Below are 22,678 nucleotides of genomic sequence, written 5' to 3'. Positions count from 1 at the left end.
ATTTTAGATAGAGATATGCAGATTTATAAAGATATAAGACCAAATAGTTTGAAAGCACAAAAAATTTAGAACTTTCATGGCTGAAAATGCCACGTTCTGCTTCCTTTCACTGCAGGCTGAGTGACAGGATGTAGAAAATCTGTCGTGTGTGCAGTGATTTAACTAGTTATACTGTCAAGGTTTTTCTTTTTATTCTTCATGCAAATAAATCTTCTAGAAAATATTTTCTACAGCATCTACCTCATGAAGGAAAAAACACTAAAAATAATACCTTTTATTTTATAATTCAAAATAATTTTATGTGCATTATTTCATGCATTCACTTTGCATACAATACAAGTGACTCATCAGAACGAGTAAATGATCTGTGCAGGGAGAAACAGCAGCACAGGAGGAGGATCCCTGTGAGAACCCAAACCCTGTGAGTGCAGCAGGAGAGCGTGCAGGGCCTTGAGGGACGTGCATCTGGGAGTTAACACACGGCGCTTATGACAACATAGACTTGTTACACCAATTGTTAAATACCGGTTTCCAAACACTGAAAAATAATTAACTATGATAGAGAAAACAGATGCCAAGAAATGACAGCCACAAATAATAGTATTTTATCAAGTACCTGTGACAACAACAAGTTCTATCTCCAGACCATGACAACTGGATCAAGCAATCAAGAATCCAGCCACGCCTACAGCGTCACAGCTGCTCTAAAGGGGAAAAAGTTTGTGCTCTTCAGTAGGAGGCTTTTTTCTTTTCTTTTTTTCAATTTAATAATCCTCAGAATGCTTAACTCAATTTGCTACACCCTAATATATACAAAATCATTTCTAATGAGGAAAAAAACTATGCATACAGCTAAACAGTAAGGCTCCAGTGTATTTCCTAAACATCCTGTAAATTACCCTGACATTTTTTGGAAGTCAAATTTAGACCATATGTTAACTAGAAAATTACTTTACGGCTTCCCTGGGTTACCATCACATGAATTAGCAACTTGCAGCAAAAAGCACTCTACCACAGTGATGCAAAAGCAACCACTACAGAAAACATCCACGTATATTTATTTTTTGCAATCCTAACAAGTATTTTTCCCTTATTACTGCACTAGAAAAACTAACCAAATAACCGTGTGGGTGTGTGTGGGTGTGTGTGTGTCTCACAGGCACATTATGAGTATAAATATTACTACAGTGTGTGTGTGTGTGTGTGTGTGTGTGTAGTTTTCAAAAAGGAAATAAGAACTTCTTGAAAGTCTCAAATTCCTAATTCAAGAAGAATGTCGCAACTGTGAAACTATTAAATATTGTAAAAGCTGCGGGTAGGCCTCACACCCCCCACTGGGCATTTTGAGTCATACATAGCAGATAGACTAAGGACGCTGGCTACAGACGCCAGTTCCCAAGGAGGGTATGGGGGGGGGGGGCTAGGAACCTGCCTCTGCGGCTCTTGAGAGAAAACAACAAAACTAACAAACAAACAAACAAAAACCCACCCTCTGCACCCTCTTCATACGTTACAATCCAGGACAGACACGCACAGCAGACACAGCATGCGTTCACAGAAAGGGGGGCTCCCTTCTTGGCTTTGTTTTCTCTAGGTTGAATCCTACTTTTTTTTAAGGGGTCCTGTGCAGGAGACAGCAAGCAAGAGCGGACCCGGAGCCGGGCCCGCAGCGACGAGCGGCTCTCCCGCTCCCGCACCGGGTAGGGCGGGCCGGGGCTCGGGGCGCAGACCTCTCACGCGAGCTCCGTCCGGTCGAGCGACACAGCTCTCGTACCGTACGGTCCCCCACCTTCAACTGCGTCGGGCCGGGTGCCCGGGGGGAGGGGGGGTGGCTCCGCTGAGCCGCGAGCCCCTGCCCGCCCGCGCGCCCCGCCACCGGGGAAGGGGCTGCGGTGGAGGAGGGGGGCGGGCCCGCGTCGCAGCGCCCCGGCCGGGCCTCGGGGAGCGAGCACCCGCGGCTCTCCCGCAGCCCCGGGCGTTGGGCGGGCGCGGCCGAGGCCGGACGGCTTCCAGGCGGGTGCTGACCCAGGTCGGTGCCCCCCTTCCCCACCACCGCCGCTTCGAGGCCTCCACGCCCCCTCCCCCTTCCAACGTGCGGCTGCCTAGGCCGACCGAGAGCAATAAGGAAGAGGACACCGCCCGAGCGAGCGAGGCGCGTCCACCGTACTGACCTCAGGCCGCCGCCGCCGCCGCCGCTGCTCGCCCCGGTCTCCGGTCCGCCGGGCCCCGACCCCGCTCCTCAGCCGCCGCCGCCGCCGCTGCCGCTCCGGAGCGCCTCTGGCCCCGCTCGCTCTGTTTGTTTTTGTTTTGTTCTACCCAGTAACACGGGGGCGACAGCGTGGCGTTTATTGGCTGAGAGGAGGAGGTCCGGCAGCCAATCGTGGTGGCGAAGCTGCAGCTGAGACGGCGAGGGAGGGAAGTGAAACGTGGAAAGTTGGGGCGGGGCTCGGGGGAGGGGCGCCGGCGGCCTGCGCATGCGCGCAGGCTTGCGTCCCTCCGGTTTTGGGGGGGCGGGTTGAGGGGGCCGGACGTAAAGGCCGGTGAAGGGTTGTAGCGGGGTGGGGGCGGGGGTGCGGCTGCGTGACCGGTCCGGCCCATACTCTCCACGGGGCGTCTAAAGCTAATTCAAAGGCTTTGGATTTCCATTTCTGGGCGTGTAGGAAAGCCAGCAGCCTCTACCTCTGCCTCTGGCTCTCGCTCACGCGTGGCTCCCACTGTGTGTCCACGTGCTCGGAAGTTTCTTTCAGCAAAGACCTAAGTCCCTTGAGATAAAAATCGTTTCCATTTCCCAGATAAAGAGATCCAGCAACTGAAGTCCCTTCGCTAACCAGCCTGGCCACTGTGGCTCTCGCATTCTTTTCAAAGCTGGGTTTCTCAACCATGGCTATGGTTTTTGTGTGTTGCATCAGCCTTTCTCTAGCTGGCTAATGTGACTTTTCCTTCTCGCTGCCATCTCTATCTGGCCCTCACTTCGTCTGGGTCCTTATCTCCTGAGATAATATGCAGCGCCATATGTTTTCTGCCTGTGCCCTTGGAAACCAACTGACCTGCTTTCTCTGGCCTTGTTTGCACCTTTAGTCTGTATGGAACGTCGGCTTGGTCTTTTCAGAACTGAACTGCCTTGTCGCTCAATAGCAGCCATCATATCCCCTAACTTAGGCCTTTCTGCACAGTCTCCTCCTACCTGCTGTTATCTGCTGCTATTACACACACACACACACACACACACACACACACACACACTTCGCAAAGCACCCCACTGCCTCTCTGGGATGCCTGCCTCTCAGCAGACATCCTAGAACCCAGAATGTGACTTAAAGGCTTTGAGGCCATGTCTCCACACCCATCCAGGTCCACAGATATACCCCTTTTCTGGAACCCAGTGGACACCTCACTGCTCCACATCGCCCCGTGTGTCTTGTCTATCGTATCATCTTGAAATGGCGCTCCTGGCTGGCATCTCTGCCCAGTACACCCTATCCATGTATCTTGGCCTCCCGCAGTCTCTATCGGGCCTCCTGCTGATATGATCCATTTTCTGGAACCTGATTTCTCAGAGGATGGGCCAGTCTGGAGGTACTGGTGGCATTCTACCTGGCAGTGTTTCATCTGAGTTTCCAGTCCTGGCTTTTGTCACAAGACCTGTGTCTCACTCAGCCTCTGTATCAGATGCTTTGAGGTGTATTATATACCCATGCAGTAAGTACGCCTTGTGCGCACTCTCAGGGAGTCCCAGCAGTTGGGAGCCATCACCGTCTCTTGCTCAGGGCCATCTTCACATGGCCAGCATCTGAATTAGCCTCCCCCATGAGCCTTGCTCACTTTTATATTCAGTGCTTCCTGGCCACTCGGTTTGGTTGCTTTTTTGACCATCTGCAGCTGTCTCCTTTCTCTCCCCTAATCTGTGGCCGGTGTCTTCCCTCACTTTGCCCCTTTCCAAACTTGACTTGACTTCTTAGCTGTTTCTCCCACCCTTCCACCAGCTGCAGGCTCCTCCCAAGTGCTTCCCTTTACTCATTTAGCACATGGTATAGCCGAGCTTTATACGACAAATATCCCAAAACCTATGAAATAAATGTTTAGCAAATCTGCCGCGGGAGAGAGGGCCTGATACAGAACCCACTCAGATCCTTTCTGCTCCCCATCTCAGCCTTTACCCTGATATCTGAAATCCCCAACCCCACCTTAGTATGTGCTTGACCAGTTTTGCAGGATAGGGTATTCCAGGCCCAGCTCCCTACTGTCTCTAACAACCTGACTCACTTCATGAGACATCTGTTTCTTTACCAGTAAAATCCAGAAGGTATTTGCAGAAGTATGTAAATTATGCAACATCCTGAAGAAAAAAAAAGTAGGAGAGAAATGTTTCATGGGCACATCTTCGAAAGAATGAGTTTCAACAAAGGTAAGCGCTCCTTTACTCCTAACTGTTCTAAGCATCTTTGATGGCCAGCCTAAGAAACTTGATGTCGCTTTATTTGAACCCAGAATTCTTTTTCTTCAAGATATCCTAGAACATGTTGCAAGAAACCAATTTGGCAACATAGACGACAGCCATTGTTGCCAACGTTCCTTCTAGTGATGCTGAGCCCTGATCACCTGTGCCTTTAAAGCTAAATATTTTAAAGGAATAATTAAAGAAATAAACCAGAAACAGAAAAGTAACAAGGTGCCAAGAATTCTTGCCTAGCAAAACAATCTGTGGGTATTTATTGGCTGCCAACAGTTAATCCAACTCTGATCTTGGCAGAAGGCATTTTCTATCGGAGGATAGCAAGTACCTGAAGCCTAGGACTCCTCAGGCTTCTGGGCCACAGTGCATATTTCCGTCTCACACTGTAAACTCCCGCAGACTTCCGGTTGCTTAAAGCCCTTTGCCTATGAGCGTAACAGTAATTTTGCTGTTAGATATGATTCCCTCTCTCTTCCCTCACTCTATCCAGGATACTTCCTTTCAAAAACAACTCATTCCAGAGATGAAAAGGAGAGAAGACTATAACCAGAACCAAAGACAAGCCAGCACCCTGTTCAGAAGTGACAGCACAGTTCTCGCTGTGTGATCAGTTTCCCAGCTCAAGCACTGTTAAGATGCAAGGAGGGTGTGCGTGGCTCGCTAAGGTTTTTGAGAAGAAAGGAAGTAGAGTCTGGAACTTTGAAGTATTGCCCTTGTTCCTAACTGCATTGCTTTGGGCATTTCAACATGTCTTCCCTCAGATCAATTAAATGCTCCAATAACCTGGACAGTAAAAGAAGAAGTTGTCTACTTCAAGAGTTCTCTGGGATTCCTTCAAGTTCTCACACCTTGAGAGGCTCTGCCAGGAACTTAGGAGGCACCAAAGTCCTGGGAGTGAAAAACCAGAGACCACAGGATTTCCCTCTAGTGTCTGGAAAGTATTTGATGGGGCAAAATAATCGTCATTCTCAGTCTAGGCGCTGTCTCTGGATGCAAAGCTTTAATGGTAAAACTTCCCTCCCTCCAAAGGCAAGAGTGATGGCAGAAGCCAGGCGCTGTGGTACCTGAAACTCCAGCAGCTAGCAGAGAGAGGCAAGAGGACTGCCATGAGTCCAAGGCCAGCCTGGGCAACGGCATGAAGCCATCCCCTTAAACAACAACAACAAAAAAGTGACAGAGTGATAGCTGGTGTCACGTTTGACATGCTAGTGAGTCTATATGAGCAAACTGCCTAGAAATATGTGAGTGAAAGGCAAAACAGCTAGTTACTGTGGGCGACCCAGGAGCTCTTCAGAGCCTTTGTGTGCTTCGAGATCTGCGCCTTCTGTTCACGCCCTTGCATGAAACTGAGAAGCATCCGTCTTTCTGTGGGGTGAGACTGGTCCATTTCCTTCCAAAGAATTTGCAGATGAGATTGCCATTTGCATCAGCTTCATTTACCTGCACTGATAGCTTGACTTCCTTTTGTAGAAGTCAAGAACTCAGGAGTTTCCATAAGAGGCCATGTCTTCTGTAGCGTGACTGATGAAAGGCTCGAGGCATGGCCTGAAGAGGAAGCTGCAAAAAAGACACGTGGTGATGACAGCTGATAGCTGCATTGTTTTCAGGTTTCCTGGGCACTTTTGTGTTTACTTTCACCACTTCCCAGGGACGGACAAGACTCTCTGTGCTTTAAAGGTGAAGGAAACGAAGCTTAAGCAGGTCGCTCGTGACCCTGTGGAAAGCAAACGGAGGGATTCCCTACTTCAAGCCTTTTGTGTGATAAGTAGCAAAGCAGATCCAGAGAAATGTAGTGAGTCGTCCAAGCACTCATAACTAGTTAGAATCAAAGCCAGAAGAGAAAATAAGGCTTCGGTCACAGGCCGTGGAGAGAGCAGATGTACATACAGGCAGGAAGACTCCAGCTGTCTGGAAGCCAGGCTAGACTGGATCCTTGCTACTGCTCAGCCTTGAGTCTGTTAGACGACAGGCCAATTCCTGCTCCCCACCGCCTTCTACTACCAGGTGACTCCATTTAAAACCCTGGAAGTAAAGATGAGGGGAGGAATGTGGTAGAGAGAAAACAACTGACATAAAAATGCTTCATGGACATCTTCACCAATCTCCTTCCAGGCATGAGGAGCGCGGTGCGATCAGAGGCGCAGCCCAGCTAAGCAGACGCAGCGCGTTAGCACAGTGCAGACCGAGGAGCACGGAGTAACCAGTGAGTGGTCGCCCTGGCCGTTCAGTTCCTGAGCGGCTGTCATGGTACATGTGTGCTTTGTAGGGCTAGTTTACCAAATCCCTCCTACCATATTAGCAAGTTAGAAACAAGTGCCACGAGGGATGAGGGATGCCAGAAAAACACACTTTCCTTAAAAATAAGATAAAATTTACCGCATCTACACCTACACCTGCCCCAGTGTCCAAACCTGTGCAGAAGCCAGCTCCTGGAGTGTGGTCATGGAACACCACGCTTTCCTGTGCTCACCATCACGGCTCCACCCTGCATGGTGGGGGGCGCTATCTACATTCTTCTGGAACATACCTCAGAATCAGCCCTTTCTTCTCTCTGCTGAGTATTTGAGTGCACACAGTCACCATCACGCCCTCCTCACCTCTGTCCACACAGCCTCAGCTTGCCTCCCAAGCGCCAAACATAAGGCTAGTGGTACCAAGGGAGCCTGGAGTAGAAATGAGATTTTTTTTTTTCCTGGCAGTAAAAAAACAAAAACAAAAAAAAAGAACAAAAAAACAAAAAACCTAATGAAAGACTTAAGAGTTGTGATTAAAAGAACCAGAGAATTACAGGGAAGACTGGAGAGGGTTGCTGCGTTGACTCAGGAGGAAGAGGGTGGCACACCAAAGAAATTGATGCCAATTAACAGGGTTAATCAAACTTCTATTTATCTTGAACAGAAAATTAAAATTAGGGACGAGATAACGGGGAAAGCCAACAGTGATACTTTAATGCCTGTTTTGTGAGTGTCTGTGTGCTCGTAGCTACACAGGGTACCCATGCATGTGGAGGCTGGAGGACAACCTCAGGTGTCATCCAAGAGCGTCTTCTGCCTCCGTGGGCTGGGAGTGGCAACCACATGGCATGCCAGATTTTGAGAAAGGGTGCTGGAGATGGGCCTGGGGTCCTCATGCTAGCAAAGCAAGCTTCTCCCTGACCGAACTATCCCACCCCCTCGACACTGGACTTCATGGAGGATCAGCAACAGTGGACGGGTATGGCAGATGGCCTAGTAAGGACTGTTTGCCCAGATGACAGGAGAACAGACCAACACTAAGCCCAAAAGAAAGAGCGCAATCAGGCTCCAGGCAAGTGCAGGCAGGTGACTGGTCTCACTAACTGCTGCTGCCTACCTATCCCCCACATGATCCTTTCCTTGTGCCTCTCCTTATGTTTGCAACACACACACACACACACACACACACACACACACACACACACACACACACCCCTTCCTCTTCTTTCTAAACATCTAGGAGGACCACTTCCGAATAGGAAAACTAGGCCTGCCATTTTTAAACCACACCTCCAGAAAATCCCCAGGCTCTGCATCTGAGCATAACAAGGGACATAGTTGGCAGTCCTTCAGCACAACTGACAAAGCTGCCATCCAAATAGGCCCTAGCAGGCAACAAGCAGCCCTCTGGGAACTAAGAATGCAAAGAAAGAAAAATAACTGCAGAAGGGTCAATATTCTTACGTGTGTGTGTGTGTGTGTCTGTCTGTCTGTCTGTCTGTGTGTTTGTGTATATATGTGTATATGGTATGTGTGCATGTGAGTGTGTGTCTGTGTCTGTGTGTCTTTGCATGCATGTGTGTGTATGTCTGTTGTATGCGCATGTGTTTGTGTCTGTGAATGTGTGAGTGTGTCTGTGTGTGCATGTGTCTGTGTGTGTATCTGAGAGAGAGGTGTGTGTGTGTGTGTGTGTGTATGTGTGTGTGTGTGGTATTTTTAGATAGTTCTCTTTGAAGGCAAGGAATCTAGGTCAATGATTTATTGATGGGCTTCAAAGAGTGTAAAAAGAATCCTAAATTTTATGCACATTTTATTATGAACATGCACTTGATGCCACAGACGCTTCATAATATTTTTCAAAAGACAACAAAAAGAACATGTCACCAAAACAATCAGGTTTTAGGGATAGTATATTGTAACATTTGGGAATCTGCTCAGGGTGCGCATTCCTCTGAGATGTGCCACCATGCTTGCCTCCCCTCTGTAGGTCAAACCAGATGTTAGCGGGCCTTCCCAGGAAAGAGCTGCACCTGCAGCAGGCTGACCATCTTACCAGGCTTAACTGGACTGAACCTCAGGGAGGCTGGAATGTTGCAGGTCCAGAGATAAACTGTCCCGGGCTGTTAGACCCTTAAGTAGCGATTTATTGCCCACTTCTGTGTGTGACCTCACATCCTTGTGACTAGTAGGTAAATTTCTTTGGAATGTACAAACAACGCCCTAGCTTCCCACCAACCCAAAGCTGAGAATGTCACCAGACAGCATGTAAACCCTCACGCAGTGGCTGCCCTTTCCTGTAACTGTCCATCTGAAGAACTCACTGATGTATCTGAAAAGCATTTTAATTTATGGCTTTTGTTCTGTTACAATAAAAACTAGCTGGAGCCTGGCAATGGTGGCGCCTGCCTTTAATCCTAGCACTTGGGAGGCAGAGGCAGGTGGAGCTCTTAATTCTAGGTCAGTCTGGTCTACAGAGTGAGTTTCAGGGCAGCTGGGGCTACACAGGATTACAACCTTATCTCAAAAAACAAAACAAACAAAACAAAAAGCCCATCTGAAACTGCTACCATGTTGAAACATGGTGTTTACAGTAACCTAAATTTGTGTTCTCGGGCCATGGTCATATTTGGCTCCTGAATAAGTTATCTCTGAGCCCCTCTAAGGGAAGAGTGGTGGGTTTATCTTACATCGTCGCAAAGTAGCTTTAAAGGAACCACAACTTTAAAAATTGGCCTCTTCCTAGCAGTTGCTGTAGTTATGTACGGCAGCTGCCTCCTCTCTATCAACACGCCAGCAATAGAAGTTCAGTCTTCACAAGTTTCCTAAACAAAAGGCACAGCCACATCACTCATTTAAACTCCACGAAGTTACTGGGAGGAAGCATCAGTTCATTCCTCTGCGAATATGCTCTTCAGGTTTCTACCAGTTTTCTATGCTTCTCTGTAACCCACTGTTCAGTGAACTTGCCTGACACTGGCACTCTTTTGTGCACATTTCCCTTTAAGGCCCTATGGAGTGCACACTGGAAAGCTCTGGCCCAGGAGAGCGGGTTTGATGTGGTTTTCAGGCCCACTTCTGAGGCTCCTTGCATGTAAAGCCCTAGGTCTCCATCCACATGATCTTCTCTTAATACTTGCTTTTGTTTTTAAATATGTACATGTTTCTACGCCTTTGTGCAGATACACGCACATGAATATAGTGCCCACGAAGACAGAAAACAATGCTGGATCCCACAGAGCTGGTATTAGAGGTAGTTGTCAGCCTCCCGATATGGGTGCTAGGGACCAAACTCAGATCTTCCGCAAGACCAGTAACCATGCTTAACCACTGAGCCATCTCCCTAGTCCCCCAAAATAACCTGAGTTGGCAGATGATGTAAGATCTGCTTCTAGCCAGCTCCGGTCCATATTTACACACATTTACAACCGAAGGCTAGGTGGCAGTCTCTGTTTCTCCCAATCACCCTTTGAAGCAGCAGTTCTCAACCTGGCGTCAGTTCACAGGGGTCACCCAAGACCATCAAAAAACACAGATATTCATAGTATGATTCGTAACAGTAGCAAAATTACAGTTATGAAGTAGCAATGAAAATAATCTTATGGTTGGGGTCACAACAACACGAGGAGCTGTATTAAAGGGTGGCAGCGTTAAGTTGAGAGCCACTGTGTTAGGGGCCCCAGGAAGATCCTCAATGGTTAAGAGTGCTTGTTCTTTACTCAGAGGACCAGGGTTTGATTCCCAACACCCAAAAGGCATCTCACAGCTGTATGTGGCTCCAGTTTCCAGCGATCTGAGACCTCCTTCTGCCTTCCTTGGACACCAGGCACACATGTGGTGCCCATACGTACACACATTAAAAATAAATCTTAAGAATCTTTTAGAGACCTCAGGCAAGTGTTAGGGCACCAGAACTGAGAGCACCAACATTGCAAGGCCGCATCAGCTTTATCCATGGCAATGAATTCTTGTGCAAAAAGCCATAAGGTGACTGACTGCCTGGCTAGTGGCCTCAGACATTGATGGAGCTGGTTTATTTGAAACTATATAACTGCTTTGAAACAGAAGTTTTCCAAGCATGATCACATGACCTTAACAGACAAATATGACCTTCTCCAAAGGATCATTTGTTGCCACAAATATTGTAACCTTCTAAAAGTAGATCTCCTCTGTCAGAATGCTGATTCTAGCTCTCTTTCAAAGAGGTCTGACTCAGTAGCAGCCCTGAGAGCAGCTTTCCCAGGGAACACCAGAGGCCTGGGAAGACATTTAAGTACTGCCTGTGAAATGGCTCCAGCTCTACCCAATCAGTAGGGAAGTAGCCTGGCGTGGTACATTAAGACGATGTCTGCTTTCTGAATCCTAAGCCCAGGAAGCCTTATAAAAGTTCTGCAGGCAGAGAGCCGGGATAAGACCTATTTGAAAGTAGAGGCCGCAGGCCTAGAGGGAGCAGGGCCAGCAACAAGCTAGAGCCTGTTCTGTGGTGGAGCTTCCCAGCCACAGCGGCGGTGTGGTTTATGAGACCAGGTAGCCAGGGAGGACCACATGTCCAAGCAGGCTGTGCTTGACGCAGCCTCCACCTCATACAGGTAACCTTTTAAAAACACCCATCTTATCTTCCCTTTGCTCCTAAGCCTCATGAAATCTAAATAGGTTATTTCCCAGATGAACTTTGCTCAACAAATAAAACACTCACTTTGAGCTACTTACTTCACACCCACGGGCCCTCCTCTCCTCTCCTGAAATGGAGAGAATTTCGGGCTAGGGCCATTGTTGCAAAGAAACGAAACAATGTTTGTAAAGTTCTTAGTGGGAGGCCTGACACTTTGTAACACCTCATAAAGAATGCTTGGCTGCTGTTGGTACTCCTTGACTTCTGACTGAGCCTTCAGACTTGAGTGGTTTTCCCCTGCCTAAGCCAGAGTGAAGAGGTTCCACTGTTCCCAGCATCTGCCCGTGTAGCCTCACGCTGGCCTCCGGGCTCCACTTCCTGTTTTCACATCCATTGGTCCGTTGGAATTGTAGACTTCTGAAAGGCCAGACCTTGGTGCTTGTAGGTGCTTGCCAATAAGTTTTTGGCAAAAGAGTAAAGGAACCAATAAAACCTCTACTTTCTGTACAAGAGTCTGTCCCAGGGCTGTCCTTAGGGTTTCACTTCCTGGTTTGGCCCAGAGCATTCCTGTCATTTGCTAGGCCTGCAGGGAGCTCCTGGGGAAAAACACAACAAACAACCTTCACCTTTAGCCTGCAGCTGAAGCCTTACTGTGTTGTGAACTTGCAAAGAGAGGGCCTCGGTCAGTCAGTCCCACCCCCACGCAGGAATGCTGGGAAGCTGAAGTTCCCCAGGGCCGCAGCCACTCTGTACACTGGGCATTATGATCATGGTGACACGCCCAGTTGGCCTGGCTGAGACCAGGCCTGTCTTCTTCCAGCCAGTGAGCCTGCATCACCGGGGTGAGGTCCGCTTCAGAGCTGACAAAAATAAAAAGAGGGTGGCAACAAGCTGCACAGGAAGTTGTGGGTCTGGGAGCCAGAAGAGAACACAGTTATTTAGGTGACTTGCCACAAGAAAAGCTAACCAGTGAGCAGCCACAGAGCCGGAGCTGCAGTCTGTTTGCACTCAGGAGTTCCTTCCTTTAGAAGGTACGCCTGAATGCTGCCGCTGCTGGATAGGCCTAGGCGCAGGTCCACCTCTGCCAGAAAATGAGGTTGACTGTAAGTGAGCTCTCTGAGACCAACTTTCCTAATCTGGGAGCCACTGGGAGAACTACAGAAGATATGCATCTGCTAGAAGTAAAAATTTACATAATAAACATTTTCTTCATTATTGAGCATTGAAAGTAAAAAACCAAGGTCTCTGTAACCTTACTTTAGGCGTAGCACACCTTTACACACACACACATCAAGCACATATGACATAGTTAGAGACACAAATGCCACACACATGGACATCATATATACATGTACCCCACACACACGCACACTCCCCAACTCCCTCGTTGAGCACACTTATGAAGCAACAACCCAAACAGTTCTCCTGTTGGCTGTTTGTCCCCTAACCAGAAACAGATTGTCTTCCCCTCAGCCGCTTCTGGCACTCAGTTCCTCTAATGTGGCTCGGCTCTTGATGGTTCTGTTTCCTTTTTTCTATCCATAGTCATTCGACACTATTGGGTGGGTGTTCTCTGCAGCCTGGCCTTTTCATTAGTCCATAAATCTAGGAACCGAGGAGATACTTGGGGAAAAAAAAAAAGTTACAGGGGCTCTGCCACTTACTGACTACATGCGCCTAGCACAGTACAGTGTCTCTGTGTCCTCACCAAACACAGGAAGAGAAGAAGAAAATGCTGCTGTCATCCTCTTCGTACAACAGCTAAAGAAACTGAGGCTAAAAGGAAAACAGCCACAGCGACAACAACTTGCCTGTCCCCACCTGAGCAGTAACAGACAGGGCCAGGATCTAAACCATCTTATCAGCACTGAGTTTTCTACTGTCTTCTGCAGTCTTGTGACACAAAACCCAGCTCAGGCCCTCAAGGAATTCCTTATCCCTTGCCCTGAACACAGCCCAGACCATTTTTTCTTTCATGTTTTCACTTAGACTTTGCTTGGGCCAAGCACCCCGCCCCTCCCCTTCGCTCTTTCGGAGCAAGAGGTTCACTGGCAGAGAAGGTTGGAGGCCTCTACTTCCCGTGGCCCCTAGCAGCATGGCCAACACAAACTCCTCACTGGCGAACACCATGCCCTGCAGACAAAGGCCCTGTGTGACGTTCAGTTACCTGCCTGCTGGGTCATCTGTGAAAAGTCCCAGCTGGGGTAGCTGGGCTTCCAGGGCTCAGACAGGCAGAGTTCATAAACAGCTTCTCCAGCCGCATAGCTGGGACTGGACTGCAGCCAGCTGCTGCCTGTCTGGGTGCCTAGGCCCTCCCAGGCCTGGCCAGCCAGAGCCCTTTTCTGGGAAAACAGCAAAGCAGCTGGACCCTTGAATGTTGGGCTATGGGCTCATTCAAGGGAGGAAAAAAATGGGGTTTCTGTGTCAGGAAGAGTGTGGTTTAAATCTCAGTCCCCCATCCCCCATCTTCTGCCTGACATAAAATAAAATAAAATAAAATAAAAGGCTTCTGGCCAAATCTTGATTCCCTTGGCTATGAATGAAGCTAACCACACTAACTATTGCCCAGTCCTGGTTTTCTGTCTCCTTGTCTCATAGAGGAGCTGAGAGGCACATGACACTGAAGTCTCAGTCTGCAGTGTTCTCTGGGCAGGCTAGAGTGGAGATGGTTTTCCTGCAATGGGGAATTTGGATGCCTGGCTGCACCTTTAAGGGTAAACTCGACCCTGTGTCTATGTTCCCAGCTTACTTCAACAGAATGTACTGACCATCCCACAATGTATAGCATATTAAGGCTTTGGGTACCAAGATAAGCAGAGGCCTTGCCCTTAAGAAACACACAGGTTAGACCAGCAGAAAAGATACGACCCACAAAAATAAGTACCGTGTGTGGTTAGGAGTGATAAGTGCAGGAGGAAAGCTCCTGATCAAAGTGGAGACAGGGCGAGAGCAGAGAGGGCGCCTCCTGGCTGGGGAGGGAGGGAGGAAGGGAAAGCCAAAGCTAATCTCCCATGATCCTGAGTGATAGTTCAGACCAATGGTTAATGGTTAGCAGCTCAGTGCCGAGGGAGGGGTAGCAGGGTGGAGCCTTTTGTTAGCCCTCTGTAAAATGTTTGAAAACGAGAAAAACAAACAAACAATAAACCAAAACAACACTTTCCGAGTGGGTTTTGTTGCCTGGGTGAAACAGTTCAGAACTCACACACAAAAATTGCGCAGCAGCCTAAGACTGGTGCTTGGTGCCGCCTGGTTCTGTAGCCATATGAGCCCCTTCTTCTCTGCCCTCTCACTCAGCTCACGGAAACAGTTCTTTCCTGGTAGACACACTCCCCTGAGACATTTGGTGCTCTTGCAGCTTGTCTAGGCCCAGCTCTCGGCATTCTAAAAGGCCAGCCTTTGGGGGACAGGATGTGTCTGTGAGAAGCAGCTGGCTTATGTGAGGGAGTACGTGCGTGCGTGCGTACGGGCGTGCTTGCGTGTACGTGCGTGTTTGAAACTAAGTGGTTTGCAGCTGATTTCCATCTGGGTCAGACTGTGCTGCCCTCAGCACATGCCTATCCGGAGAAAATGAGCTCGACCAGCCTCCTGCAGGACCCACCTGCAACAAGCCAGCTCTGGAGGGAAACACAGTTGTTCAGGGAAACTCTACTTCCTGCAGCAGAGTCCTGCTTCCGCAGCAGAAGGGATCCAGGGGCATCATGGGGACCTAAAGCCTCCCAAAGATGCAGAGTCTACATGTGGCCCACCTGGCTGGGGAAATGTCCTTGGAGCTCTGCTGCAGCCAAGCATCTCCACTGGGCTCATGGGGGCCCAACCTCATGAAACCATGGATTGAGGAAGACACTTGGGTTTTTCTGTTTGTCTGTCCCTCACTTGCCTTGTGTTCTTACCTGAGCCTGTCTCACTGACATCCATTTTTTAGCTGTATCCATCAATGTGGAAACCAGGAAGAAAATCCCCACCCCCTAAAGACTTGTCATGAGCAAGAAAAATGACCTCATTGCCTCAGTTTTTACTTAGAGAGAGAAAAGCCCCATTAGGTTCACTCCTGGAGTCTGTGCTTCCTTTGTTTACATATTGACAACAGGCTTGGTTTTCCCACTCCAACCATAGGTGACATGTGACTGTTAGCATGAGTTTGGCTGCTAGAGATAAATACTGATTATTAATAGAAATGTTAAAAAGAAAAAGAAAGGAAAAAAGACTGAGGAGAAGAAAGAAGATCCTTCAATGCAACAGGCACAGTTAGTCCTGGGACAAACAGATCTGTACATGTCAGTCACCTGGTCATCCTAGGGAGCTTTTAGGACATTTCAAATGGTGGCCCTGTACAGTTTAACAAGGCAACGCTTTACAGAATGTTATTTTAGAAAACAAATCTTCTTCAAATATTTCCAACTATTAAAGTTTGAGTATTTAAAGCGGGAACTCTCCAAAGTGTTGGCCTCCAGATGAAAGAAGCAGCTAGCATCTTCTGCAGTGCTCTGGCTACAGTTATGTCAGTTGCCTGCATATCAGATGTTGCCTAGGGGTCATATTAAAAAGTCAGAGACAGAGATGTTACTCAGAAGGTATAAAGGCAACCCTAGGCAACCACTGGCCTAGGCATGGGCAATCACATTTGTGCCAAACTGTGTTTTCAAACAGGTAGAATGATCCAAATAAACGAACTCACTTATCAGTTGGCCCAGGGTGCAAATTTGTTTGACCTTTACTCATGTTTTCAGAGGGTAAATTTCCTCCCAACACATGTGGTTTACCCACTATGGGAGGAGAGGGGGCGGATCCGGAAATAAGATTTGTGGCCAGACCAAACACCGAAGTTCAAAGAGTTGATCTGTTGTCATTACATCTATGTGAATCCTGTGGGGTTTTAGAGAAATGGAACCAACTGAGCATGTATTCTGCTATGAATCAAGCCGAATGTTTGAGATCCAGGAGCCCCATGCTGCCAGGGCTACCCTGGAGAACTTCCAGCCTCTTGCCCAGGCAGCCTAGGCCAATGGGAGGTCCTGAGTATAAAAGCACCCTCTTGACACTTTTTATCTAAATAGATTTCAGTGTATAGATAAAGGCAGTTTATGTAGAACAACATAAAAATACAAATGAAGAGAAGGAAAACTTAGAAACATCTGCAATCCCATCATAAATAGTCACTGCACTCACATTAATAACCACTGTTAACAAGCTGTCATATCACTTGTAGAAATGCATGCATTAATGAGAACACAATCTGTCTTTTTTTTTTTTTAACTCAAAAATAAAGAAATTAAAAGAAAAATCTCCCAGAAGGGCTTGGGCTTCAAATGCCACCTTCAGGGCAAGACATAGAATTTACCATCAGAAACTCCTATCTGTAGATGCCTGCACTGGGCTTGTGAAAGGACAACCCTAACGATAGTCTGGAAGTCTAGGGGAGGGTGGCCAGGGCCCTACTCTTCACTATTGAACTATTAGCTACTGATAGCTTCAAGGAGAAGGAACATCATTGCCTTCCGTCCTGCGTCATGAACCCAGGTAAGGGACTGGCTGGTCAGGACAAGGACATTAAGTCTGGTCTCTTGTGGTCTCCAGGTTTTAGGTAGAAAACCTCACCTAAGCTGGGTAACGTTTTCTCAAGGGAAAAAAAAAAATAGCACTGGTAGAACAGCAGGTGCCCCCATAACCACGGCAGCGCTAGCCATGGCATCCTGAGGCCCCTGTTACAGGGGAACAGGTTGGAAGACAAGCCGGTACTTAGTAGGGATGGAGGAAGAGAAGGTGTGGGGAGAAAGTAACAGTACCCTTTGTATGTTTACCAAGTCATCAAATATGAAAAACAGTTAAGATAGGGTACCTTCACCCTAATGCACTTAGAAGGGTGAGGGAAGAAACTGACAATAAAACTGACTATTCTGGCAACTTAAATCTCTCACATATTCCCAAAATGCAAACTGCTGTGTGCCAAACAAATCCTAATAAATAAACGACTCTCTAAAAATATAAGAACACAAGCCCAGGAAACAGACTGCGTAATGTGAGGATGAGGAGGCTTCTTAAGCAAGACAGGAAGGCCGGAAGCAGACTTGAACACTGGAACCTTTTGAACTCCTGCACGATGAAAGACAGTGCAGATAAAGTTCAAAAACCAACCGGCAGCCTTCAGTGAAATACTTTCAGCTTTCAGCAGAAGAGGACTGGTATTTCGCATCAAGCACGGGCTTCTGGTCCCCACTGCCTTCTGACTCTGACGTTCACCACCTCCTAGGTGCTTCAAAACATTCCTTCCCTCCTTCCCCCGCCTCGATTTCCACACTAGTGTACAAAGAGTACCAAACCTGAACATCTATGAGAAAAGATGGGAAAAGGCAAATGGTTTAACAAACAAAAAGATGTTCAGCCTCACTGTTGTCAGGGAAATACAAACGTTTAAAAACCAACAGAAGCCAGGGCTTACATGGAAATGAACGCTCATACGCTGCTGACAGAGTTAGATCAGCACACTTCAGAACAAGCTGACTTGACCGATTCTTCTAGAATATTAAGTGTACCTACTTTTCGACCTAGCAATACCACTTTTGAGAGATTGAAATAACACAAATTCACAAACAATATATGCTCGTTACAGCATGATTTATAATAGGAAATCATTGTAAAGAAGCTAAATATTTATCAGTACATTGTGCTAATTATTACATATCCATACTAGGAAACACTAGATAGCCAATGAGAAGATATTTTTTGAGTGTGGATTTTGAACTGATGCATATGACAGAAACAAAACGTGTCAGACCATTAATATTTGACTTATAAAAATGTACATATTTACCTATTTGTGTCACTATAATAAGCCTTAGAAAGTCTGGAAGTCTTAGAAGTAAAGTACTAATGAAATGTATCTGTGGGTGGGGAGTTAGCTGGGAAGAGAGGAGCTTTTATCCTTTTAACAGTTCAGTCATTATTTTAACATTAGACACATGTTTACTGACACTTAGAGGGGTTATCATTTCTGGGGCTTAGGAGATGGCTCCATGGATGATGTGCAGGCATGCAGAACCTACACTTGGATCCCCAGAACCCACGCAAAACCTCGGCACAGCAGCACATGTCTGTAATTCTAGCACTGATGGAGCAGAGGCAGGCAGATCCCAACTGATGTAGCCGAACCAGTGGGCTCCAGGCTCAATGAGAAAATAGATCTCAAAAAAATCTGTAGGGGAATAAGAAAGAAAGACACTCAATGCCTACCTCTGGCCTCCACATGCACACACATATGTGTGTATACATGCGAGAGTGAATACGTGTGCTGTTCATATACACACACATACCTAACTGTTGCTTACCAACTGACAGACTACTAAGTGGCAAAACCTGGAGTCTAGGCAACATTCTCCAGGCCCCTTAAGCCTACCTTCACCCCACACTGCCAAGCTCCTCCCAGGGTGGGTTAGCAAAATCAGCTTACAATACTCTGCTTAGTTTCTTAAGCACCTACTCAGGCAGTGGTCAGTCCATAATCAGCCCTAAAGTCATCTGTCGAGTGGGTTCTGGATAGGAGTGAACCATGAAGGCCTTGGTAATGCTCTTCTTCCCACTCCTCTACCTGTTACAGGAGACTAAGATTTCCATGCCAAGTGCTACCATGGTCACTGAGGCACCTGGATGTTGAGAAAATACTACCCTGTTTAGGTAAGGTTTTCTACTGCAGAACTACCCCCGAGGGGACCAGACCACCAAGCGATGCTGCCTCAGAGTGAAGGGGTGATGGTTGCCACAGTCTGGGGATGCCTGCTTCTCCTGCGCACCATTTCTCCAGGTGGAACAGTGAGTGAGAAGACAGCGTGCTTTCTCCTCATCCTTTCTAGGAGGACCAAGGGAGATTACCATGGACATTTCTGATGGCCAGAGCCACAAGCAGCAGCATACCTGCAGAGAGAAAGGCATGCCTTTGCACTGAGAGGGGCACCCTGCACGCCTGCTGCAGTGGGACACCCTGAGGCATCAACTTAGACATTCTCTCTAGAGAACCGGGGGGTGGGGGTTGGGGGGGGGGGGTAGAGCCACTGACCAGGTAGAGCTGCTGAGTCCCATGTTGTGTTTTTCATATGCTGTGCTACCTTTGGCTGACTCTCTGGCCTCTTGCCTGAGCCAATATCTCAGCACCACCCCATCCTGGTTGAAATTCCGGGCTTGGCTTCTTCCCTGCTGGTCTCGTGGTGCTCACCTGATCCTATCTTCCTTGTACACCTAGAACTATTCTGCCAGACAGCCCTTCTAGGAAGACATGCTCTGGCCGAGACAGCCCAGTGACAAGCTGACACATTTAAAGTCCCAAAGCTCTTAAGGGCCTTTTTTGTCTCATCAGCCTATCCGCAGGCACACAGGGCCAAGCCAATTTCCAACATCCTACTCTGGAAGGTCAGCCCCCCGACTCCCGCCCCAAGACAGAAGCCATATGGTGTTTCTACATGGGGACCCACAGGACTTCCTACAAGAGCTACAAAAATCAAAAATACTGCATGAATATACTTAGCTCTTCTTCTTGCCACACATGACCCCTGAAGGCACTGCAGATGACTCATTTAAGCAGAGACTGGCAGAGTTGTCCTAAAAACAAGTAATTAGTAAATATTTTAGGTTTTGTGCATCTTAAGAGACAAATATTGAGCCCGGCATGGTGGCACACACGTTTAATCCCAGCACTTGGGAGGCAGAGGTAGGCGGATCACTGTGAGTTCGAGGACAGCCTGGTCTATAAAGTGAGTCCAGCACAGCCAAGGCTACACAGAGAGACCCTGTCTCAAAACACAAACAAACAAAAGAGAGAGGGGGCGGGGCAAAGATTGATATTACTTTAAAAGCAAAAGGGAAAACAGATTTCTATGAGATTTTCTCTGTGTAGTTCTGGCTGTCCTGAACTCACTCTGTAGACCAGGCTGGCTTCAAACTCAGAGCCCTGTCTGCCTCTGCCTCCCACGTGCTAAAATTAGAGGCATGTGCCAACACCGCCTGGCTAGATGTTTTTAAGGAGAAGGGTTTCTCCAGGAGCTGGTGGCGCATGCCTTTAATCCCAGCACTTGGGAGGCAGAGGCAAGCAGATCTCTGAGTTCCAGGCCAGCCTGGTCTACAAAGTGAGTTCCAGGATAGCCAGGGCTACATAAAGAAACACTGTCTCAAAAACAACTAAAACAAAACAAAACAAAACAAAAAAGATATAATGCGTTTTATACAGTGCAGGCTGGCCTTGACCTCTATATATCACCAAGGAAGAACTTGACCATCTGCCTCTGCCTCCCAAGACCTGGGTCACCAGCATGTGCTGCTGCTGTTCATGTGGGGCTGAAGACAGAACACAGGGCTTAGTGCACACAAGGCAAGCATTCGACCATGTGATCTACAGCCCCAGCCCTCTAGGAGATTTTTTGTTAATAAGGTTAAATTATGATAATAATTGAGAACAGCTTTTTGTAACACAGGTCTCCTAAGAGAACAGTGAACTACCTTTCTGAGGAATTTGGCCTCGTTGGGTTTCAAAGTGTCTTCTATCATGAAATTCTACTCCAAATGTTCATCTATGCATGTAACAAGAGTTTATGTATTGCATCTTTGAAAGGGGCAGTTAATTTAACATATGCATATCATAAAATATTTCTTCCTGGGCACAGTGATGCACGCCTGTAATCCCAGCACTCAGGGAGGCAGAGGCAAGTGGATCTCTGTGAGTTCAAGGCCAGCCTGGTCTACAAAGCAAGTTCCCGACAGTCAAGGCTACACAGAAACCCTGTGTTGAAACAAAACAAAATTAAAAAATTTTTTTTCTTCCTTTAGTAATTTTTAGTAGGCAGGCATCACTCTTTTCAAGATGATACAGAATAAAATATTTTCAACCTTTTTTCTTTCTCTTCCTCTAAAATCTCCCACTTACACATTGTATTATTATTTCATTTACACCTGTGTGTGTGCATTGTGTGCATCCCTGGTGCTCACTGAGGCCAGAAGAGGATTTCAGTTCCCCCAGAACTGGATTTACAGATGGTTGTAAGCCACCACTTGGGTGCTGGGAATTGAACCTGAGTCCCCTAGAAAAATAGACAGTGTTCTTAACTGATGAGCCACCTCTCCAGCCCCCAGACTTTTCACTTTTACCAAAATTAGACCCGAGTGTTCAGCAAAGCACCTAACAACAGATACACATGCTGCCTGGAAAACTGTAGCTCAGTAACCAGCTTGGCAGACCAGAGTCAGGGTTCCTGTGGCTTTTTCCTTTTCCAAGGCTGGCGTTAGCCCTTTGTTGATGACGTGAAAACCAAAACCACTAGCCCAAACCACAGGGAGGGGGGAGGCTTCCCAGAGGCTGAGTCTAATGGAAAACAGTTGTTCTTGCTGAGTCCTGGCCACCAAGGGAACAAATTTAAATCTAAAAAAAAAAAATCTCATTGCATCTTGAAAAACATCATTGGGGAAGACAACTAGCCACAGTGCAGAGTCCAGTGCTTGAAAAACAGTATTAATAATTCATGGCACGAGTCTGGCTCGGGGGGTGGGGCCTTGTGAAAGCACCAATCATCCTTCATTGGCTTATTATTCAATGCATTCCTCAAGGGTCTGTGATGGGCTTAGGCATACAGAAAGTCAGACAGACACAGCCTCTCTCTTGTGGAGTTTAATGGCATTCATCCCTCAGGATATTAATTCCAGGACCCCCAAATCCGTGAGTGCTCAAGTCCCTGTGTAAAATGGTACAGTGCTTGCATATAACCTACACATATCTTTTCATATAGTTTAAGAGACCTGTAGATTATTTATAGTTATTAATGTACTGTAAATGTTAAGGGACTAGTTACAGCATATTAATTACCCAGAGAATTGTGTTCATGTACAAGCAACATAGACAGACATTTTTCCTAATGGTTTTGATCTAGTTTGGTCGGTTTTATAGATGTAGAACCAATGGATATGGGAAGCTGAATTACTATTTTTCCTTTGACTTAATTTAATTGTTGAGACAGGGTTCTTATAGTCCAGGCTGAGTGCAAACTTTATAAGTAGCTGAAGATGTCCATGAACTTGTGGACATTCTGCCATTTCCTCCTGAAAGCTGGAACTACAAGTGTGTGCCACTCTGCCTGGTTTATAACGTCCTGTGTGTTAAGCCAAGTGCTCTGAGCATGCTAGGCAAGCACTCCGTCAACTGAGCTACATCTCAAATCCATGAAGTATTGTTTCATGAGGTGAATCTTGGGGCACCAAGTCACAAGAAACAGTTCGGAAGGCACAGCTCTCAGGAGCACTGTGAATTGTCAAGTTGTAAGTTACAAGAGCCAAATCCAATAAAAGCATTTACACAGATATATATCCATGAGACCCTGAAGTTATAGGACCAGTAGCTCTGACCTCTGCATC

General features: G+C 47.2%; 1 long non-coding RNA gene across 1 annotated transcript; it reads right to left on the bottom strand.

Moving 5' to 3' along the window:
• Positions 1 to 6,400: 6,400 nt before the first annotated feature.
• LOC127189714 (uncharacterized) lies at positions 6,401 to 13,753 on the bottom strand. Its single transcript, XR_007830671.1, has 3 exons — positions 13,464 to 13,753; positions 6,981 to 7,116; positions 6,401 to 6,475 (listed from the first exon to the last, which is right to left on the bottom strand). It is a non-coding gene; the product is annotated as an uncharacterized LOC127189714 (long non-coding RNA).
• Positions 13,754 to 22,678: the final 8,925 nt, after the last annotated feature.

The sequence above is a fragment of the Acomys russatus genome, chromosome 5, assembly GCF_903995435.1.
Source record: "Acomys russatus chromosome 5, mAcoRus1.1, whole genome shotgun sequence".
Taxonomy (NCBI): domain Eukaryota; kingdom Metazoa; phylum Chordata; class Mammalia; order Rodentia; family Muridae; genus Acomys; species Acomys russatus.
The sequence above is the reverse complement of the archived record's forward strand: the minus strand, read 5'-3'. Positions and strand labels throughout refer to the sequence as shown.